Raw genomic sequence first — 6,160 nt, 5'->3', positions numbered from 1 at the left:
ACAACAGACCTTTGCTGATCCCTGTGCTGCAGCACAGTGTGGCTGGTGCCTCTTGCCTGAGTGCTGGGGCAGGAATGACGCCTAATGTGATGTGTAAGGTAGTAAGGAAAAACTGTGGCTTGTGTTTATTCCTCTGTTGTTACCCATGTTGCACCTTCAGCTGTGTGTCCAGGTCCATGAAAATTTGGAATAAATACTGTAACTAGTAAATAGCAGGCAAATGTAACTCTTGATATATCGTAATACTGCTATTTTTTTTTTTTTTTTTTTTGCAATATTCAAGAAATACTTTGCCTTACTAAAGCTTTTATGTCAGGAAGAAGCAGGTACTTTTTCAACTAAGTTTTACTGTCTTCTCTGATTTCCTGTTAGTCAAATCACTGACACATTTGGGGTGATAAAAGGAAAGAAAACTTAACCTTTGATACTTCAACTAATTTCTAAAAACATGATTGTAAACCATGCATTTGTAATAAGTTTACATTGATTTTTTTTTTCTTGGATATTAAGATTTATTCTCCCTAGAGTGTAATAAATCTGAGGTGGAAACAGGCCAGCGTATGCTTATCTGTTGCCTCTTGGAAAATGGCATTTGCAGAGTGATGGCTGGTCTGGAGACTTGCACCATCAGCCTGAACCTCTCCTTCATAAAAAAATTGAAGTTGAATTGTAATGGCTGTGTTTTTGGTCTTTAGACCAGTAAACCCTTCTGGCATTTTGTTGAGGTTCAGCCCTATTCAGTGAGAGATGGTGTAGCACTTTTGAAGCCATACATCCTGAGAAGCACTTGTATGTATGTATGTACATATACATGTCTTGCTGTGACCAGGGTGTGCAGCTGAATAGCTCCAGAGCAGGTCAGGAAGCGTGAGAGCAGAGCCATGGATGAAATGAGTTTGGGGACTCCAGAGCAAGCTGCTTGCTTAGCAGAGTGGAAGAGAGGTGTTTTTGTCAAATAGTTTGAGAAGTGTCTCTGACTTCAGTTGTGGCTTTTGGCTGAGTGTGTTGACATTGCTGAGCCCAGGCAGGCTACATGGCATCCCTGTTTGAAGGAACATCTTTTTGTATTCATCTGGGCAATATAGGTTTGCTAAAGTATTTCTTTTAACTTATCCCTGTTAAAAAGCGTTGTTTGAACCTCAACACCTTTCATTGTCTCTGCAGCTGTTAAATTTGGACGTTGAAGCAGTTCGCTTCCATATGTCCCAAGCTTTAGCAAACTCCTGTGCTGCTCTCTGGCCTTTGAGCAAAGCTCTGGGTAAGTGCCTGCTGGGCTTGCCTTGGAGGACTGTTCTATGTAACAGGCTGAAAGCCTTGACCAGTTTTACATGCTCCCTCAAAAGAGCTCGAGAGCAATCCAGCTGCTGGGTTATTACTGATTGTTATTTTGCTAGATTTTTTGGGGCAAACTTTTATAAATCCTTTCGATCTTCCTAAATTATCTCTATTGCAAACGTGAGCACAAATAGATGTGATACGGCTAAACTTGATGGCTTGTTACAGGACACAGTATTAGGCATTTTCTATGATATTCAGTCATGCTGGTAATAACGCGTAACTTATTTTAAAAGTGTTTACCCTTAGCAGTATTTCATCAATGAAAAGAAAAGAAATCAGGTCTTCTAGGAAGTCTTCTGTTGGAAGCACAGGAAAAGGGCCACAAGAGGCAACGGGTTTGTATTTTTCAGAGTAGTGGTTAAGTCTTGCTGTAATCCTGGGTTGCTTTCTTAGACTGTGATGTGAGGGCAGAGAAGAGCACTGCTACGACAAAGCAAGCATGCTGCTTTAGTTATGTCCTTTTCTCCCTTCTGTGTGAAGAAAGGGGGAAATCTTGTTGATTTATTTTAATTTTTTTACTTTGTCTTGAATTGTTAGCTGAAATCCTGAATGTCTGTTCCTCTGCTACCCTGCAAGCAGAAGCAGTAGGCAGGCTGGTCACTTGGGCACACATACAGTAAATAAGCAGCACTGTTTTGCTTGTAACTACTGCACTGTACCTCTAACTGCCTGTCAGGATACTGCTGAGAGCAACAAGGACCCAGCTTGAGTTTTAAGGGTTTCTAACAAATGCTAGTTTAAGCTCCTACCCAGAAGAATTTAAGCTAATTGCCCTTGTGTTGAACAAGCTGCTCTTTGCCCAGCGGAGTAATAAAGCAGTGCCTTATTGAAGGGAGGAGAGGAGAGGACATCAGGAAGGAAATCAGGTTTGTACATGCTTGAACAGGCTACTTCTTTCCTTAGGTGCTGCTGTTATGTGAACTTCCCCTCTCTGGTGCCTGGGGAGGCATCAGGCGGTTACTGCCTATCCTGCAGTATGGGCTACTGGCAGCCCAGGATACCCAGAGGCTCCTTGGACACCGCTGCACATGGGCAGCACAAAGAGAGGTTACCTTCTGCTCTGCAGTCCACAGCATGTACAGAGCTCTTTCCTGCAACAGAAAGACTGCTGTGGGTCTTTTTCTAGCTCCTGTTTCCTGGTCCTGTGAATCAGCCCTCCTCAAGACAGCAATGGAAGTCAAGCTGATTAACTTCTGTGAGATGGAAGTGTCTTGTCACCTATTGGGCACTGAGAAATAGGTCTAGAAATGCTCTTTGCAGAAGTTATGTATACTAATAATTTATATTTTGGCTAATGCTAGGTTTTCTTGAGCCAGCATATGACCCAGGTGTTTTCTGTTCCATGATGTGTAACTTTACACATTGAACTTGTTGCTGCTTTTTGTTTTGCTTACTTGTGGAGCGTGAAACCAGAGCATCTATCCATTGAAATGTGTCCCTGGTCAGCTGGATGAAAGTGCAAAAGGGGCTGACTGAAATAATCTTTTTATTCTGTGTTCTGGAAAGGAAACTCACCATACAAAAGAACATATAGGAGGCATGAAGAATGGCCAAAGGCAGAAAGGGCAGCTGAGGCTGGCATATGCCACAGGCGTGCCTTCAGGCGAGGGGCTCTTCCGGATGTGCCTGGCTTCCACATTTCAACGTTTGCTCTTGCTAGCTTCCATCGCTATACCAGGATGCCATGTGTTTTACTGATTATGGGGTGTGATTCATATTTATGATGCTCCTGGGGAAGTGGTAGAGAGTTACTTAGTCCTTGAAAATACTACTGAAGTAAAATAGGACTGGAGAATTTCTGTTGTCTAAAACATGCTGGTACTTACACTGAAGATAGTAGAAAGCAGACGTGATCCATCAGTTCTAGCATTTTCTTAATTTCTTTCTTTTCTTATTGAGATGGGGGTTTAACCTTTCAAATTTTTCAGAAAAGCCAAGACAGATTTCTTTCAACAAAGTTAATTCAAATTTAGGCAGGAAGGGTAGGAAAAGTATAAAACACTTTAAATTCATTCCCACTCAAAATATAATTGAAATATTTCTGTCTGTAGAAAGTCTATTATAATTTTGTTCCTGAAATAAAATAGCAAGTATATCTTCTAAACATAATCTTTGTTCTCACTGTTTTTTCAATAGTTTTGCATGGAGTGTGATTGTATGTTGGTGATGAATATTATAAAATGAATGGAAAAAAGATGTGCTTTGTACTGCCAACTAAAGATGAGATTTCTACAAATTAATAATTTGAGTATATTATGGACTTAATTGTTCCCAAATGGTATTACAAAGAAAAAAAAGTGCTTTTAATTTAGCTGAGAGGTCTGATTTTACTAGGCTGAAGCTGAAAAGCCTTTTAGAAAGGTATTCTCATGGATTTAAGCTAATGCTTTGTAGGTTTAAAGCTGATTATGTGTTTCTAGAGGAGAGGGCTTCAGACCATGAGGTTTGTGCCTTTGATCTTAGGGTGCACAGGGCTAACCTGTCCTGAGTGCGTGTGCTGTCACAGTGCTGAGACACCCAGCTCTCAGTTGTCCTTGCTGAGTTGTAGCTCATCACTGTCTGTGGCCATTCCTGTCCTCTGTCACCCCACAACAGGACATTTCACCTTTTTTCTGCATAGCGAAGTTATAGATGAAAAATGCTGTCTGGGTTTTTTTGTTTTATTTTGTCTTTTTATTTTCAGTATGGCAAACTGGACACTACAAGAGCACTGGTAAACACCTGCTAATTCATCTAGATGTCAGGTACCACAGGGGATGCTGGCATGAGGTAATTCATATTCTGATGGGGAATTTATGCTGTAACAAACTTTGATTTTCGAGTTCTTTAGCCCCATAAACATACGTAGAAGGGGAAGGAGTGAACAAACATTATATGGCATACATCTAGCCTGCCAACTTCCAGACTGACAGAAAAGATAAACTTCTGTTCAATTGAATTCTCCATGGCAGAAGTTATTGCAAATACCCTACATTTCTTACTCTGTACAACCTGGTTTCATAATGCAGCACAATAGGAATGTGGTACTGCTATTGTCCTGCCTTTTTTTTTTTTTGTTTGTTTGTTTGTTTGTTTGCAAAAAATGTGCTTAATGTATCCTAATATTTAGGGGTAGCTTTCTGAAAAATATGAGATACAATACTTTTTGAATCGTAATTATAGGTAGATACTAAAAAATATAGTCATTGTCTAAAGTTCATAGCTAGGATATTTTCCTTCCATTTTCAAAAGACACTTGAGATTTCCTTTTTGAGCTTATGTTTCAAAAATGATAAAACTCGGAGGGCTTTTTCTTGCCGTATTAAATTCATTTATGAAGAAAGCCAAGATATCAAATATTGACCTGACCTAAAGAAAATATTGACATTAGAACTAGAAACTTTACCAGTTAAGGTGCAGGATGAGAACAGAAATCTCTTACCCAGGGTGCACTGGGAGCTTAGAGGCAGCTTGAGACTAATGCTAGGAGACAGCTTGTCTCGGTTAGTACCAGCTGGGGAAAGACTCTACAAAACCAGAAGGGAAGAGGATGCAGACTATCTTTCTAAATTTTATTAGGCTTAGGGGATCTAGTCTCTGTTTTATAATGTATAGCAAAGTGATTGATAGTCCTGTAATGAGAGAGTATTATAGAGGATTAATAATCCTTTCCCACTTCCAAACTTTAAGCCATCCGTGTTGCTTTCAGAAGGCAAGATGTGACCCGTTGCGTGTGCAATTTGTTACACTTCACTAGTTTCCTTAACTATGCTTGACATTGTGACCAGCAAAGTCCTAGACAATTCTGTGACTTTACTTATTGGACTTTTGGTGCTAAAATACTTGCTGATTCCTAGGTTCTTTTTATTGTTTTGTTTTGTTTGGGTTTTTTTTAAATTTATTTTTTAAAAAATCAGTATTCCAGTTTCTTCTGCAGTGCTGACCATTGGATATTTTGTGTTGGTTTGCACTGATCTTAAAAAGGATGTAAGAGGAACCTCGGATCTTTTGAGAAGGCTGAGTAGAAGGAGATGGTAGTTGCTGCTTGTGGTTATTCTTTGTAAAGGATTAAACAGAAAGCGAACAACCGCGGCCACTGAAACAGCACAAGGTGAAGAAGGCGTCATAGCCCAGGGAAAGGGGAAATGCCTGGAAATAGGGTGATCTGGATGTTACTCCTTGCTTGGTCAGTATGGCTAGGGCAATCCTGCTTCTTGGTTTTCTTTCTCACTTGCAGTCTACCTGTTCACTTTTTGTTCTTAACTGTGCATGCATGTGGCACCTAGTGTACCAGGTCCTGGGTTTTGTCTTCTCTTTGTGCTTTGTCTTTTCAGAAGGGCTGAGACATCTTCTGCCTCATTTGCTACTCAACTGAAAGCAATGTAAAATGGCTAATACTGCTACGAGTATTGCATTACAAGATCATTCAGCTGCCAATTACTTGTAGTGCAGTAATTATTAACTAAAACTGATCTGCCTGAGGTCACAAAGCCAGGAATAGAGCACATCTCTCCTCCCAGACCAGTGACGCAGCTGTTAATTCACACAATTTCTACTTGAGTTCATTAAAAATCTTCTCCCACAGCCCTGTCTCCTTCAGCAGCCAAATTTCTCCTGTAGTACAAGAAAGGAGCTTCCTTTGGGACCTTAATTCCCCCCACAGTGAAAGAGCTTATTCAGCTGAGAGTATGTGCTACCTTTTGAAATACTGTTAGCCCTTTCTGACCTGAGAAATAAGAGGGGAACTGAACTCACATATAAGCTTGGAAAGCGTGTCTAATACAGTCAGGGCATGTGTGCTAGACACTTTTCACGTCTGAATGTGGCAGACAATGTGTTTTAA

Source organism: Pterocles gutturalis, unplaced genomic scaffold (genome assembly GCF_000699245.1).
Source record: "Pterocles gutturalis isolate BGI_N339 unplaced genomic scaffold, ASM69924v1 scaffold17536, whole genome shotgun sequence".
Lineage (NCBI taxonomy): Eukaryota > Metazoa > Chordata > Aves > Pterocliformes > Pteroclidae > Pterocles > Pterocles gutturalis.
This window is presented reverse-complemented; position numbering follows the sequence as displayed.